This window comes from Protopterus annectens, chromosome 2.part2 (assembly GCF_019279795.1).
Source record: "Protopterus annectens isolate FY-2018-M chromosome 2.part2, PAN1.0, whole genome shotgun sequence".
NCBI lineage: Eukaryota > Metazoa > Chordata > Ceratodontiformes > Protopteridae > Protopterus > Protopterus annectens.
In genome coordinates, this window is record NC_056730.1 from 397,268,991 (window position 1) to 397,287,086 (window position 18,096).

The window sequence follows — 18,096 nt, forward strand, 5'->3', positions numbered from 1 at the left end:
TGGCATTTTTTTTTTACTTCTCTGTATCCTTAATACAGGCATTAAAGGGGCATGATCGGACAGTTATCAGTTAAATTTCAAACCTTTCAATAAAATAAAAATGCTCCTGTAATATGTAGTTTCTATCCAGTCTAGCTAGATTACCATATCTTGAGAAATAGTATGAAAATTCTTTCTGGTCTCTTTTTAACTGAGAAACATAACTTACACAAAATTATTTCATGTCCATCCAACCATAACTCCTTTTATAATTTTTGCACACAGGGTCAGAGTGTAACATCAACAGTGACCATCATCTAGAGCTAATGTTAACACTGCCAGGTCACTAGCCCTGACACCGGTGTTCTTCCATAACTCACATGCACTCACACCCACAGTCAATTTAGTGTGTCCAGTCCACCTACTGCATGTCTTTGGAATGTGGGAGAAAGAGGAGCACCCGGAACAAACTTATGAAATCACAAGGAGTACATGCAGACTCCACACAGAAGGCAACCCAGTCAATAATCTGACCACAGAACCTCTTGCTGTGAGGGGTCAAGACTACCTGCTGGGCCACTGTGCTGCCTTGCTTTTGTGCACTTATTTAAAAATCTTCTTTTTCTAGTTATAGCCTCCATTCTAGGCCCAGGTACATCATCACTGCTACCGACCATATTTCAGCCTCCTCCAGTAAATAAAATACCTTGTTAAAATGCTTATTTCTCCTAATATTCTCCTGTGCTCAAATGATTTTGTGATTTTTTTTTGGGGGGGGGTCATAAATGTATACCAAGGTAATCTGCTTATCCATCCAATAACCTCATCAATCCAAGTCTTCTATAATTATCTTTTTTTCCTTCTAATCAATACTGCTCTCTCATTCTTTATCAATAATATTACTCTAGCAAAATTAGTGACCAGCAAATATGTGCGCACAGATTTGGGGGTCTGACATCAACATATTATGGGTGAAATCACCCACAGGGGTCATTGTATGCTCCTCCTCGGGGAAGTACTAGAACACAGGGCATATAAAACGTCCATGTCATTAGGAGTGGATGACGATCAGGATTCTTCACTCTATTTTCCTGTCCCCTCCCCCAAAAGTACACAGTGGTTGGATGACAGCAAAGAGGAAACTAAGACAGCATGAAAGAAAAATACTAGAAAAACTAAAGAGAAAACACTGACTAGGAAGAATCTTGAAGCTGTTCAGCTAAAAGCACTTCAAACTTCAGCTTTGGTGGAAGACATGGCTTCCATTAATCTTCTTTTTCTTTCGGCTTTTCCCGGTTAGGGGTCGCCACAGCAGATCACTGTCCGCTCATGATTGGCAGTGGAGTTTTATGGTGTTGAGTTGCCAGCCCGGCGCCCAACCTTCCACAGAAGGCACACTCACGCCTAGGGCCAATTTAGTGTATCCAATCCACCTATAGCATGTCTTTGGGATGTGGGTGGTAACCGGACCATCCGGAGGAAACCCACGCGACCACAGGGAGGACATGCAGACTCCGCACAGAAGGCACCCCAGCTGAGGATCAAACCGGAGAACCTCTTGCTGTGAGGCGGCAACGCTAAACGCTGCACCACTGTGGCCGCCCACATGGCTTCCATTAATCTAGAGGAAAAACAGTCAAATGTGCTTGGAGCTAATTAAAATAAAAAACACTGAAGGAATATATAAACTCCACTAACAAAGGGATGGAAAAGTGGAAGGAGCTTTAAAGATATATTCAGATGAAATTATAAAAATGCAAAAATCTGAGGTCAAAATGAAGAAAAGGCTGGCTGAGTATGAGACTGCTCTAGAGATTGTTTAAAAAATGATAGAATTGGAGGACAGAGCAAATACAGAAAATGTGAGATTTTCTGCTGTACCAGAGAAACTGGAAGGAAGAGACTGCATTAATTTCATAAAGGCACAAATAAGCAAATAGACTGGTGTTCCACAGCAGGAACTGTTAATTGAACTGAAAGAGTACACTGTGAGCATGTTCCAAATTTGTACACGAGAAAGCAGCCAAGCCCTGAATTAGAAAAGATGCAAACCTACTACCAAGAACAGCTGATCCTGACAAAGCTGTGGCAAAAAGGCAAAGTATTAAAAGTTGGAGGTTGGAGATTGTAGACAAATTGTGGAAAGTGATTACTCACTCTACATCAAGCACAAGATCAACAAACTTATTCCAGCATTCAGGGAATGTCAAGAAGCTGGAGTGAGATTTAAGTTGTTAAATCCAGCTGCCTTCAGAATTTTTTCCTGTAGGATCAAAGTCATTTTATGATGTAGAACAGGCTAAGAAGAAAAACAAAAGTCTGTCCAATAAACAGTGAGCCATCACGAATAAGGGGCCTCCGCTTCTCATTCTTCTGATAATAAAGCACACAGATATACTATGCCAGTGAAACCTTTTCCACTGTTCCAAAGAAAAATGCTTGAAAGACAGAGGAAAACACAGGAGTTGATCAGGAATACCATGGACTTCAACCAGAGTCTGGTTCCTCTGTTCAGACACAACTTATAAGAGAGAAACCCTCACACTTTAATTTTTACCTCAAATCCCTGACATATTCTGCTAATTAACCTTATAATTGTATTAGGGAATGCATATTGCCCTACTCTATTAAATGCATTCTCTGCAATTAAAAACCCACCAACAGCAGTGGTATTTTCTTAAATTCTGCTTTCCTCTTTATCATCATTGTTCTGTTAAAGTTGTCAGATGTTTACCTCCCCATCACTAAAACACAATGATTCATATTTATCACAATTGGCAACACCTTTGCCATTATTTTAGCTATTGTAGTGATTAACATTTTACAATCATGATTTATAATTGAAATAGATGTATATGAAGCTGGGTCTGATAGATATCGACTGTCTTTAGGTATTATAGCCACCACAGCTTTCTTCCAGGATGTTAGGGTTTTCCATCCTTTAAAATACTGTTAAACGAAACCTTCCAGATGTTTATTACTTTCCCTCGTAGCTTTCAAACTTCTACAAGGAATACCATACTGAAGACTTTCTTGCAGATGGATTATATATCACCACTTTTATCTCATCCCCTCCTATCTTAACTGTTAATTGTCGAGCCTCATCTACCTTTAACCTTGGCATACTTAAGTCTACCACAAATATTTCCATTTGTGCTCTTTCTTGATTTCCACATTTCTCTGCTTTACACAATTTTTATAAAATTTCCAAAAAATCTGTAATAACTCTACAGGATTCTCTGGTTATTTTTCTTGTCATAGGCTCTCTAAGTTTGGTAACAACCTTTTCTAATTTCTGTTGCCAGAGTCATTGTGCTAAAAATGTCTGTGCTCTGAAGTTATCAAAAAAACAGTAGTTTTACAGCAATCTTTCTAAATTGATGCATATCATCCAGATTCTCCCTTATTTTCTCTTTAGTGCTGCAGTTACGCATCTTGTTTTGTGAGATTACCCTTATTCTGCAATACTTTAACCACATTAATCCATCCACTCTTATTTCAGTTGCTTCTTAACCATATCTCTTTTTTTCTTTCACTTCTACCCTATTTTTAAACTCTACTTTCATTTTATCCTACCCCATAGCTATCAGTTCTGAATAAATTTCTATCTTCTCTAAGATCATCTCAAAATTCTACTATCCATTTTTAAATTCCTCTCTTTATAACAGGTAGGTAGGAAAGTACCAGTGTCTCATTTCTATGCTTGCCCTACATTCTTATCTTTCTTTTTTTATTGGCGCATGATCTGAAATAGTTATTGGATGCGTGTCAAAGCTTTCGATTAACTCCATATATTTCTGTAAAATATAATTTCTGTCTTGTTTACAGCCAAGTTTTTGTACCTTATGGAAAACTATGTAAATTCTCTCAGAGTTCCTACTACTGAATTCATGTCTTCTATACCAAATATTTTCATAAATTTCTTACGACATCTACTTTCTTTTGTTATACATTCCCTTTTAGGAACCACAGATACATTCTGACTGTTACAGATGGGGACTGGAACATGATTTAGAAGTGATATTCCCTGCTTAACGCTGATTATTTCTCCCAAGCTTCACAATAACAGATTTAGGTGGAATATAAATGTCAGCATAATCCTCCTCCCTTGCCAGTAGCCCTTACTGCCACAAATCTACCATTATTTTTTTCTCTCTTCTATCACTAGTAATTACTCTCCTTTTCCTTTGTCCCTGACATTCTGCTGAACAGCCATCCTGAAATCCTTTCTTTATCAAATTCATGTGCTTATTTCTTTTCAAGTGCTTCTCCTACAGCATAATGCAGTACTCTACCTTTTACGTTACAAAATTAATATGGATAGTCTAGCCATTATGATAAGAAGTTATTATTCTCACCTACAGCTTTTTAAAATGTTTATTACCAACTTTTGTGTTACACGCACACACAGTTTGTCAGGCTGTTTTTACTTGCTTTATATTTAGAGCAACTGGCAAAGAAAATAAGGGACTCAAAAATTCAATAATATAATTAGTACACTAATTAAAAAAGTTGGATTTATTTGCAGTCAATAAAACAAAAACGAAAGGCCAGTACTGTGCAAATCCAACCGAAAAAAGTTTTATTGAGACTATGTTGTAAAGCGCTTTTCGTTTAGCTCATAGGCTAAACTTCTTCAGACAATTACAATTTAAAAAACCCTCACTTATATAGACACACCCTTCAGTGCCTAAACTACAGAGGGACAGAAAGGACTACAACGATAGGGCCACTTATCCAGATCTGCCCACTTCGCAAACGTGGAACCCGATAAGTCTAAAACAGTATGGTTTGAACCAACATAACTCAAGAGCGATGAAATCAACACCTAGTAGGCATGCAGAACCTTACCCACAAAGTGATACAAATGGGGAAGCGAGTAACAACCAGAATGGAGGATTCATGGAGAATATAGAAGTAAGCAACTTCAGAGAAGAGGATAGTTACAATACGACAAGGAATCCTAACAGCAGTAGGCAAAATTTTCCAAACCCAGAGGCCAAAACCACAACAAACAACATAACCAACGGAGGGTCTACAACACACAAAGGAACAACAAGAAGAGGAAGTAGAATGTGGGGCCGATGAAGGGGTAAGTCTCCATTCAATTATTTGTTTAGACACTGACTGTGTCTATGATTACTGTATGAACATTAACAATGAGGTTATTATGTTGAACACTAATAAAAAATGTAACATAGTAACTAATACAGAACGGGATTTCAACATTTTCAACTTTACAGATGTACAATTAGACCCCTTAATTGTAGATGTCCTAGCTAAGGGCTTGACTTTTGTCCCCTCATACAAAGTGGATATAGCAAGATTACTAATTGATTTTAAATTGTATACAAGAAAATTTAACTTGTGTATTTTAATGGGGAACAATTCAAATCAGAATATAGAACTGACACGAGTTCCTAGTACTTTCAATCCACCTATTCACCCTACCCTTCTACTATTTGAAACACTGCGCGAGATGGACTTTAGATCACTAAACAATCCACCACACAAGTCTAACTGTAACACTTTAACGAATTTAAACAAAGAACAGAGAGACTCGTTAAAGAATCTCCAACACCTTCCGGTCCGACTGATGAAGCCAGACAAAGGGGGAGGACTGCTACTGATGGAAATAAAGGATTACGATACACGCATGAACAAAGTGTTGAAAGGGGAAGCACACACAGCTGTTAGTTTAAATGAGGTGAACATAGCTTATTAATGATTTGTTCATCGATGCACTAATTGATTTGAACGTTTTAAATTATTTAAACATGGCCTCCCCTAAAATGCCAATATTATTCGGAGTTCCAAAAATCCATAAGAATCAGGACCCCCTATGTGTGCTCTAGTGGATGCTAGGCAATCTATCTCGTATCCCTGTGCAAAGGTTGACAATATATTAAAAAAATATGTAGCACTTGAACCACAAATCTGTAAAGATTCTTGGTTATTTTTGGACAACATAAACAAACTGGACTTTAAAGGTGAATACAACTTCATGACTATTGACGTATGCGACTCACATACGGTCATGCAGCAAAATATGGGAACCCAGTGGGTAATAGACCACATTAGGTCCAAGGGAGCAGACCAGAACGAAATGAGATTAGTGGAAGAACTACTGGGGATAGTGCTAGACAACAACTTTATCATGTTCAACAACCATTACTTTCTACAAAAAATAGGGGTAGCGATGGAGTCTCCCTGCGGTGCGAGTTTTGCAAACCTAGTGTTGGCTTATTGGGAACACAGGGTAATTCTGGACAATATTGAAGTCTACCAACATTTATTCTATTACACTCGCCTTTTGGATGACATATTCATGATCATCTAGGGAGACTCACACCACTAGCATTGAATCTGATTGATATATTCAACAATTCCACTAGTTTTTTTTAAGATTTACTAGTCAATTTAATAGAGATGTTATTAACTATCTAGATGTTGAATTGATTAAAGATTACACACACCAACAATATCGAGCACGCATTTTTAGCAAGAAGACATACTCCAACTGCTTTCTTCACTATACCAGTGCACACCCATACTACCAAAAGAGATCAGTAGTTAAATGACAACTGGTGTGAGCACCTAGGATGATGACAGGACAGGACGAATTTGTAGATGAATGTAAGACATTGAAAACAATGTTCTTAAAAAGACTAGGGAACTAGTGGAGCAATTGATAGATGAAGTTGATCTCAAATGACAACAAGGTATATTTAAACCTATTCTGATGGCTCATCGTGACGGAGCTTCTGTTAATATTAACTCAAACTCACAAACTAGTATACAAGTAAGAGATGTGTCATTGTTTGACACTGAACCATCAGGAGCTCACTACAAACTTAGCTTCACTTTTACATTTAACACTGATTACTTAGCTATTAAGAACATCTTGTCTAAGAACTGGGAACTTCCAATCAATGATAGGGATATTATAGATAAAATAGGGGACCACCCAGTTTTAACAAAGGAAAGGGCAGAACCTTAAATTAATGTTAGAAAAAGTACAGTTGTGTACCTACCATAAATGTAGATGTTCGAGTGTATTCACTGTTGCAGTCATTACAATTGGGTTATCCGGTTGGCAGGCTACCCGCAGTCGGCCTGAGTTCCAAAGTCTAGGTCCGGCGTCGGTTGCTGTCACCTCTTCCCTGACGTCAGTGTGCCAGGGGTATAAAAGATGCAGCTGACGACATTTTCTTCAGTTTTTCTTGCCCCAGATGTCAGGTGCCCCTAAAATGGTAGGCTAAATTATGCAAAAAAGCATGCATACAGAAAAATCAATTTTTCCTTCATCTACAAGCAAATACACCACATAGGTTGTATAGAATAATGAAGCACAGATAAGACCCAGCAAAGAAAAGGGGGACGGTGGGAGGGTAACCTGGACTGCAACAGTGAATACACTTGAACATCTACATTTATGTTAGGTACACAACTGTACTATGTTCATCGTGTTTCACTGTTGCAGTCATTACAATTGGGTTGAATCCCAAAGCTAAGGCTGGGAGGCTGGTGCTAAATAGGATTAGGAGAGGCTATCAGGCCCTGTAGAACTGCAGTGGCAAAGCCTGCCCTGGATTTAGAGTAGAGTGGCAAGTGATAGTGCTTTGTAAAAGTATGCACTGAACTCCAAGTTGCAGCCACCAAGATGTCATTGGTTGGTACTCCTCTGAGGAAGGCTGCTGAAGTGGCTGCTGCTCTGGTTGAATGTGGCCTAATACCCTTAGGCACTGATTTGCCATGCTGTGAATAGCAGAAATGAATGCAGTGGCTTATCCACTTTGAAATAGTCTGTTTTGAGATGGGCTTTCCTTGTGATCCTGCAGCATATGCCACTAGAAGTTGTTCAGTCTTTCTGAAAGCTTTGGTTCTGTCCAAGTAGAAGCACAACTGCCTGTGAATGTCCAAAGAATGCAGAAGTCTCTCACCCTTATTCTGTGGGTTTGGGTAAAACGTAGGCAAATGAATTGTTTGGTTAAGGGCCACACTGGACACTACCTTAGGCATAAATGTAGGGTTTGTCCTCAGAGAAACCCTTTCATGATGGAAAATGACAAAAGGTTCCACAGCCATGAGTGCCTGTCTGAGACTAGTCTAGTGGAGGTTATTGCTAGGAGCAGAGCTGTTTTCCAGGATAAGAATTTTATATCAGCTGCAGAGGCTGGCTCAAACAGAGGCAGTGTGAGTTTTTCCAAGACATAGTTGAGGTCCCATGCAGGTACTGGGGCTATCTTTGGAGGTCTTATATTTTTGGCCCCACTGAGGTACTCAGTACTTAGTAATGGATGCAAAAAAATAGGCGGTTCTGTATTGTAATGAGCTGAAATGGCAGAGGCATGAATTTTAATTGATGAAAAGGAAAGGCCTTTATCCAGCAACTCAGTTAAGTATTGCAAAATCTGAGGAATATTTGGAACAATCGTGTCAATACCTTATGCCTGGTTCCAAGCACATAATCTCTTCCATTTTTCTGCACAAGATTTTCTGGTGTTAGGCCTCCTGGCCTAGCCTCCAAAATAACATCCATCACTGTTTTAGAGAGAGGTGCGTTTTGAATGGCTACATTATCTGCCATGCTGCCAGGTTTAAGGTCCTGAGTTGGCTGTGCAGTATCTGACCTTCTTGTTGGGTCAATAAGTGAGGAATCTGAGGTAATGTCCAAACTGGGCATTGAGACGAGCTCTTTAGGATTGGGTACCAGTGCTGGCGGGGCCAGTCTGGGGCAATCAGTATCATTTTTGGCTTCTCTTGATTGACCTTGAGGACTACCTTGGGGAGGAGAGACAGAGGAGGAAAGGCATATACTGTGAGTTTTTTCCAGCTGAAAGATAGAGCATCCACTTTCCATGCTTGCTTGTGATAAGTCCTTGTGCAGAATCTCTGTAGTTGGCAGTTGTGAGGGGAGGCAAATAGGTCTATATCCGGGCATCCCCAGTTCTTTGTTATGATGCTGAATACTTGTGGATCCAATTTCCACTCGTGGGGATCCATTAGGTTTCTGCTTAGTTCATCTGCCAGAGTATTTATCCTTCCTGGCAGGTATTGTGCTTGCAAATGTACTTGGTAAGTCAATGCTGTGTCCCACAAGTTCATGGCTAGTCTGCAGAGGGGGTAGGAATGTGTGCTTCCCTGCTTGTTTATGTACCACAAGACTGTAGTATTGTCCGTCTTTATCAGTAGTTGTCCTGGATGAAGTAGATCCTTGAAGGCTGTCAGGGCATTCTGTACAGCTAGCATCTCTTTTTGATTGATATGTAGATGCATTTGACTTGTGGACCATGTGCCCTGAATACATCTTCCTGCCATATGGGCCCCCCCAGGCATAATCTGATGCATCTGTTGTTAATGTCTGCCTGGCTGTGGGTATGGTGAATGGCTGTCCCGTGTTGAGGTGACAGGCTTTTGGCCATCATCGAAACTCCTGTTGCAGGCAGGGAATGAGGGTAATTATTGTTTCCAGGCTGTTGCAATGTTAAGTCCAAACACTTTTTAGATACCACTGAAGTTTCCTCATATGCAGTCTTGCATATGGAATTAGTAGAATGCAGGATGGCATGAAGCCCAAAGCCTGCAGAATTTTTCTTGCAGATAACTGGGTCTTTGTTGCATATGGAATTAGTTGAATGCAGGATGCCATGAGGGTCTATATTAAATAAACGAACGCTTACAATGTCGAATATGACAAGATCGACACAATTTAAGCGAACGCTTATTTAACTGAAACACAAACTTACCGAAAATCAAAATATCGAATGATTTTGTTTGGCCAACACCTTCACCCTAGTGACGTAACAGACTACAACGCATTAAACAAAAATAAATGTGTAAAGTGACTACCTACATTATAAATCTATCAACTACCTAAGAAGCTATCCTACCACTATACACACCCTAAACGTGAAATATCCACTGTGCAAAACATTAAACATAAATTATGTAGTAATAAACCATGACATTATCCCAAAGTGTGCTCGATGGTGAACATTAGAGTTATCATTACACTTTCAGAAGAATTGCAACAGCCCGAAGAAACTCCTGTGTAGTGTACTGATCTTTATGCTGTAGTACCTACTGCAGTCTTTCACATTTCAAAATTGTTTTCCTTTTTTAGGAGATGGAGGAGAAGCAGACTGTAAACGGAGTCTAGTCTCATTTACCCTGTTCTGCTCTCTAACAAGTACAAATAACACAGACGAGATATCAGCAATACGCCGTCCAAGTAAACATCGAATGCGTCTATGCCATCCCTCAACCTGATTTTGCGTTCGAGGTAGACAAAGTGCATTCAATTCAGATACATTCCAGACCGCAATACTGAACATAGCAGGGAATCTGGAAATAGCAGATAACCTAGTATTTTGCTTTCTAGGCTGACACAGGACATATGTATCTGAGAAATAGGAAAGTAACTGTTTACCCTCATTAGGAAAAGATTCACTCAACTGTAAAAACGCTGTTACTACATCATCTACTGCTAATAATGACAAAGCGATCAGCTTTTTTATGTTTATTTGAAACATCACAGACCTTCTATACAATGTTGCTAGTCCTAAACTTTGTAACTTTCTCCAGATAGCTTGAGCGAAATGGAACAGACAACCCTTTGAATGTACACCAGGAAAGTTTTGTTTTATACTACGAATTGCTGCCATCTCAAAATCAGTTAAAATAAATCTAACTGAAACATTCACATTAGCCTCTCTTAACAACTCATTGAGACAGTCCCACATAAAATTGTAGCATTTGAAGGATTTCTTTGACATCAAGCAGAATACTAATGGTACACACTTTGTATTTTTGCCAACTGTAATAAGTGCATGAATGCTATATAGTTGTCTACAATCTACCTCTTGTTAAAAACACACCAACCATCAACCACATAGGGGATTTACGTAAATCCCTGAGGTTTTCAACAGTGGAAAATACTAAAACGTGTATCTTGTTTGCAAGGTCAGTCTTTCTTTTCTGTAGAAATTTACCTCCTTTTAAGGTACATTCACTTGGGTTTACAGTATCTAAAGTACTACTAGCAGTGACCTAACTTCGCATTGCTGAACGGCGGACCCTGTTTACTTGCTGTAACATTGACCGCCTTGCTGGAAGTGAGGCTGTATACTCTGTAGATGTAGATGCACAAATGTCATCTACAACTAAAGCAGGGGTATCCAGACATGTACGAGCTGTTTCTTTTAATTTATCACAGGCAATATATCTTTCAACATCACAAGCATCAGAGGCATGATGATGCCCTGCACATTTTAATAGCACTTCACCGTGCATTTCTCTTTTAGTCAATGCACGCCCCTTACAACACTCTCTTAATTTATCCTTACAACACCAGTACCTGCGATCTTTCATTACCTTTTCTAAGGTGTACAAATACCCATCTATATTAAGCATATCTCTGCCTTTCTGAGACTTAACACACTCGTAGTACTCTCCTATGACACCTGGTGAAAAACATTTTGTGTTAGCCATAATGTTCCGCTAATCTAAACCACCATGTTAACTAATGAGGTGTGCTTCTTTTATACTATCTTTGCAATTAGTGCGTTGTAAATTACTATCAAATGTGTTTGATTTGCAAAATGTAGCATTATATGTACTTTCATCTGTGAGCACAACCTGTAACTTTACCTTAAACTTACATATCTGCACGCGTATAGTTCTAGCATTTATTTTGATTGTGTTACAGACTTACGTCAGATGTACCATGCTTCATGTTGGCCAAACATAATCTTTCGAAACTCTTAATTTAGATCATTTGAGTGGTCGAGTAAATAAGTGTTCACTTGTGTCGATCTTGTCATACTCGACATTTTAAGCGTTTATTTAATATAGACCCTGCCATGAAGCCCAAAGCCTGCATAATTTTTCTTGCAGATAACTGGATCTTTGTTGCCAACATTTTGAAATAAGTAGTCAGTTGTCTGTGTTTGGCTGGCGTGAGATAAGCCATCTGGGCAGTTGTATTTAAGCTTGCACCCAGGAATATTATCTCTTTAGAGGGTACGAGTTTTGATTTCTTTTCGTTTACTGTGTACCCTAGACCTGTTAGTAACTTTTTTACAAATGCCAGATGCTGTAGTAGAGTGTCCTTGTTCTCTGCTTGAATAAGGCAGTCATCCAAGTAAGGATATATTTGTATTCCTCTTTGTCTGCAAAATGCAATCACTGGTTGCCAGGCATTTTGTGAAGACCCTGGGCGCAGTAGATAAGCCAAAGGGCAGTGCAGAGAATTGGTAGTGCATTCAGCCAGCTATAAATCTGAGGTATCTTCTGCATGATTGTCTGATTGGGACATGCAGGTATGCCTGTTTTAGGCCTAAAGTCACAAGCCAAGCCTTCTTGCCCAGCATGGGCAGAAGCTGCTGCAGAGTTAACATTTTGAATTTTGGAATATCCAAGAATAAGTTTAGGATAGACAGGTCCAGTATTGGTCTCCAGGCTTTGTCCTTTCTGGGTACCAAAAATAGCCTTGAGTAAAATCCTTGTCCCTGCTCTTGCTGTGGTACTTATCGAATGGCTCTCATGTCCATGAGGGATGAAACTTGTTTTTGTGCCTCTGCCCATTGATTGCGTAGCAGGTCTGGCATACCATTTGGCCTTGGCAGGGTGTGAAAGTGGAACCTGTAACCTTAAGATACAATATTTAAGACCCATTTGTCCTGGGTGATCATGTGCCAATTTTGTGAAAAAAGTGCTAGTTTTCCCCCCAAAGGAGCTGCCAGAAGATAAGTGCTTAGTGTTGGCAGGGGAAAGTCATTGAGACCGTTTCCTGTATGGCTGTGATTTTTCCTCTCCACTTTTGGAGGTAGAAGCACCCCATTGCTTAGGCCTGCATGAGCCTTGGGGCTGTGACCTGCCTCTGGGGCGCCTGTATCTGCCTCTTTGTGGCCTGTCTGACACTGGAAAGGACCAATTCTTTGTAGGTCAGTTCCTGCTAAATCTGGGAGGCTGTACCTGTAAGAAATCCTTCACTGTTTGCATAGATTAAGCTCTGTCCTCCATTTTCTTCAACACTTCTTCTGCTTTAACACCACACAAGGTATCATATTGTAATGAAGCATCTAATTGTTTTGCTTTAACATGATCAGGCAGATTCTGTTATTTTAACCAAGCATGTGTCTTGATGAAAGAATCTGTAGCTGCGGCCCTGCAGGAGTATGCTTTCCCACTTGTTCAGCTGCATGCAATAAATCCTGCATTTCTTTGTTTTCTGCACATTCTGAATTTGTCAACATTTCCTGTTTAAGCAGTGACATAAGATATTGCTGATATTTAAGCATATGAAACTGACAATTTAAAGCTCTTACAGCCAAGGTAGCAGAAGTATAAATCTTTTTCCCCCATCTGTCCAGGGCCCTTGAATCCCTATCAGAGGGGATAGGGTTTTTTGCAGTGGAAGCCTCGACTCCCTTGGGACCCTGAGAAATAGTTTCTGGGTCAGCAGCAGGGTTTTTGTAAAGGAATTTATGTGAATCCGGAACCCTGTAGTATCTGTCTGGTTTAACAAGAGCTGGTGGTAAAGAGTAAGGAGATAGGTCGGACTCTGTAAAAACATCATCTACAATGTCTAAAACAGGAGGAATAGCAAGGGGCCTGTGCTGGGGTAATAAAAGGAAGTATCTGAGCCTTTTCTTGGATTCTGAGTAATCTTTGCTCTCCCAATGGAAATGCTCCCTCATAGTATGCAGAGTCTCCCTAAAAGAATAATCCTCAGGAGGATAGGCTGATGGGATAGATTCTTCAACATTAGAATCCTCATAGGGAGGAAGGGAATATTCATGTTCGAGGAATCAGAGGAAATGGAAAGCTGATCTGAAGATTCATATTCTATCTCTTGCCTAGGCCTCTTATCAGGAGGGGGATGGGAACCCCTGATTAAAGTAATTAGGTCTTCAGCCATTTTAAGCATTTGTTTTTTAGGCATGGAGGCCTGTCCAGGAGAATGCTGTACTTGTTTCTTTGTCTTTAGAGCTGCTTTAGTCTTTGCCTTTGACGCTGAAGTTGGCTTTACATATAACTGTGTAGGCCTGAAAACACCCTCAGAAGCCGATGCCTGCTCAGCGGCTCTGGACCCATCTGAGGGAATAGTTTCCAAGTGTCCAATACCTCGAGTTTCCAGCGGCCTAGTTGGCTCCATGTGGGAGTCGGAAGCGGCATGTGGCTTGAGGTAGCGAGCGTCAGGGGCTGCGAAAGCATCTCACTCAGAACCGGCGACAGGCCTAGCGGAAGCCTCGTCGTCGGTTTTGGACCTCGAATGCCTGTCCTTTTCTTTGCGCTTTTTATAAACTCCGGTAGTTATATAATTGAATCTTCATCCAAAGTAATGAAATGCAAAATCGTACCGAAGCTTAATGGTGCGTTGGTAAAATCTAGCACAAAACCGACAACTAGCAACATCGTGGTCAGGGCCTAGGCAAGGAATACAGTAAGAATGAAAATCCTTATGAGGAATTTGCTTCCCACAAGAAATTCAATTATTAACTTTTTCTGACATCGGTCTGGAGCAAGAAAAAAGTTTCCCCAATGGGATACTTAGCTTTAATGAAGACTTCGGATTTGAAAATCTCAGGAGTCGGCCAACCGGCACTTGCGAACTGCTTTTGCTTCGGGCACCACGCGGCAAGAAAGACTGAAGAAAATGGCGTCGGCTGCATCTTTTATACCCCTGGCGCACTGACGTCAGGGAGGAGCCGACAGAAACCGACGCCGGTCCTAGACTTTGGAACTCGGGCCGACTGCAGGTAGCCTGCCAGCAGGATAACCCAATTGTAATGCTGCAACAGCGAAACACGATGAACATCAACAAAATTAGAGGTAAAAAATTACCAGGCACATATAAATGTGAAGCATGCAACCAATGTAGACATATAGACACAGTCATTAAATTTACAATAAGAGGCACACATTACTATACAAAAGAGAAATATAACTGCAATTGAAGATCAGTAGTCTACCTAGCACAATGTTATAGCTGCCCAGCATATTACATTGGCAAGACGGACTCTAGATTTAGAGATAGGGTGTATGAGCACACCTATTACATCAGTAAGGGTAAACAAGAGAGTCCCCTAGCTAGACATTGTAAGGACCACCCAGGACATGGGTTCAAATTTAGAGTCATCGACTCAACTAAGATCGACTCCAGAGGGGACCCTTTTTCACTACTACTTGAAGAACTAGAATTGCTGTGGCAACTGAGGTTGAATTCACATTATTGGCCTGGGTTGAACGAGGCCTGCTCATTAATGCCTATATTGAAACTTAAAAATGTAATGAGATAACACTTCATATCTTAGATTGGCCCTCCAGTGTAGTTAGACTTAAAGTGTTAGATATCCTTAGGACATATTGTGATAACTTAGTATGCCCAACACCTACTTGTCACTATCCTTAAAACCTGTCTGCACCTAGTAATTTATGGGGTTCACCCCCTATGTTGTTAAAAGACACATTAAACCCGTTTAAGGACCTGAATGCGCTTATTCATAACAAAACCCTAATATTAATAATTAAGGATCGACTGTGAGATACTGAAACTTAATTATCACTGACTCTAAGATTTTTAAGTAAAGTAATTACTTATCATTTCCTAAATTTTTTATGTGAATTTTTACTATTTATTAGATGTATTCATACTAATGGTGCATATATAAATTATAACAAGTTTTAAGTGTCGTTACTATTCGCTTCTTGTATTGGCAACGTATTCTATTAGGTTGACTATCATGTTAGCAACGAACTTGTCAATTACTAACTTTTTGTTTGTTTTTTTTTAACAAATGAAACATAGTTTTTTTATATAGATTTATACATAATAAACATACTGAATTAAACCCATTGTTAATCTGAACATGTTATAGAACTGTAGTAACACCACTGGTTTTAAATGTTGTTTCATCTTTGTAAATGTAAATATAAACTTTTGAGTGATACACCTATTAGAAGGGCCGATTAGGCACTGAAGGGTGTGTCTATATAAATGAGGGTTTTTTTAATTGTAATTATCTGAAGAAGTTTAGCCTATGAGCTAAACGAAAAGCGCTTTACAACACAGTGTCAATAAAACTTTTTTTAGGTTGGATTTACACAGTACTGGCCTTTTGTTTTTGTTTTATCGCAAGTTTTGCTATTCTTGGAAGCTATTACATGCAGTCAATATTATTTTGTACCTGATAAAACCAGAAAAGGATATCTCAGTGTTGTGGAACATTTTGAGACAATTTCAAGTCTTTTGGGGATATAAAATTAATGAAGATAAAGGCTATAGCTATATGTTATATACCTATATATGAAATGGTTCAGCCTTACACATATTTATGGGGAAAACGCTAAAATGAAGTATTTAGGAGTATGGATTAAAAAGGCTTCTGCTATGGTACCTAAGGATATGTGGGAAGAGACTAAACAAAAGATACAACAAAAACTGGGAAACTGGAATCTGTTGCTTATGGATCTGGATAGCAAGGTACAACCAGAGAAAATGTTTTTAGTCTCTTTAGTTTTATATACAGGTAAGGCATATTTTTATCAATGCAGGAAAAGTTGTGGACAATAATTAATAGAGAGTTAAAGAAAATTATCTGGGATGGGAAGAGGGCAAGGGTAAGTGAGATAAGCTGATCCTTCCAGCAGAGCTTGGTTGTTTGGGATTACCTGATCTGAAGGAATATTTTAGAGCTACACAATTAATGCTCATATAATACAGCCCAAGCAGAAAGCTACAATTCAAAGTGGAAAAGGGATGATGATGAAACAGGTGGGAACTCAAGAAATAAGAATAGAGTGGGATTTTGGATGCAGATCCTTAAGAATAACGGACATATAAAATATTATATTCATAAAGTAGCAGAAACTATTCTAAGAACTAATACAACTTGAGAATGGATAAAGCAGATTTTGCCTTTAGGGGTGACTGCAGTTAGGAGAACAGAGACCAGGCAAGAGGAGGGTAGAATTTACTGGAGAAAACTGGCTAAGGAACTAAAAGTATTGGGAGCAAATAACTAGACAGACAAAAGTAAAAGAATGAAAAAACTCCAAGAAGACATTTGGACTGCAAGCTAGAGACTGCTTTCCCTACCAGGGATTAATATCAGAGCATAAGCAAAGAAAATGGATAGGGGGAACCCAAGTGAAAGACCTGCTCTGGTACAGATTTTTGTTGAATCTAGAACAGAAGCGGTTGTTAAAAGGGAATAATTAGTACAGCATATAAAATATTGCAGAATAACTACAGGAATCAATCATAGGAGGTTAGAAAAGATTGAAAAGAGAGACTGGATAAGCAATTTACAAGGGAACAGTGGGAGGAAATACGTATGGCTCCCAAGTATGCAAAAAGGCCCAGACAATTTAAGATTCTTGCTCTGAAGTGTTTGCATAGGTATTTTTATGCCCCAATTAGACTCCAAAGAATTTTTCCTCAGGCAAACTGCAAATGCATGTTTCGGGAGTGTAATGAGTTGACTGACTTAAAAATGTCCTACAGGGTACTCTTGTCAGAAATACCGGGTGAACAAATGGGTGTAACTAAGAAACGATTCTTTTGAACTGGGATACAGGTTCTGAAATGCCTAAACAGTAAGGCTTTCTACAGTTTAATTCTGGTGGCTGCCAAAACAAATGACTAGAAAATGGAAATCAGAGTCTAAACCAACTGTACTTAAAGTATAGAATATTATAAAAGAGATAAAAGAACTGCAGGTGGGATCTTTGGAAAAGGGTAGAAGCAAGTTACATAGGAAATTGTGGTAACAATACATGCATAACAATTTTCTGGAGGAGAAGTGAGGTTTTAGGGGAAGGCAAGAATTGAGCAATTTATGTAACGCTGGAATAATACTTATACAAAAGAACATATGGGATGTATAATGTATGTGACTGGGAACAAGTTCATACTTTTTTTACATAAAATATGTTTGCCTATGTTTTACTTGATAATTTATTAAAGGAGTTAAAAAGCTTATCAAATGAGTTTAAAATACGACTATTACATTTTTCTCTTGCCACTTAAGATAAGTTTTCTCATTCATGTCCTATTTATGAAAGTATTAACTGTACATCATACTTTTTGAGGGATTTTAGTGTTCTCAA

The 18,096-nt window shown here is 39.1% G+C and overlaps 1 protein-coding gene across 1 annotated transcript in view; it reads right to left on the minus strand.

Annotated features, from left to right (window-relative positions):
• The window catches only part of LOC122795645 (leucyl and cystinyl aminopeptidase), a 1,650,338-nt gene that overhangs the window by 1,170,326 nt on the left and 461,916 nt on the right, over window positions 1–18,096 (minus strand). The window lies entirely within an intron of this gene.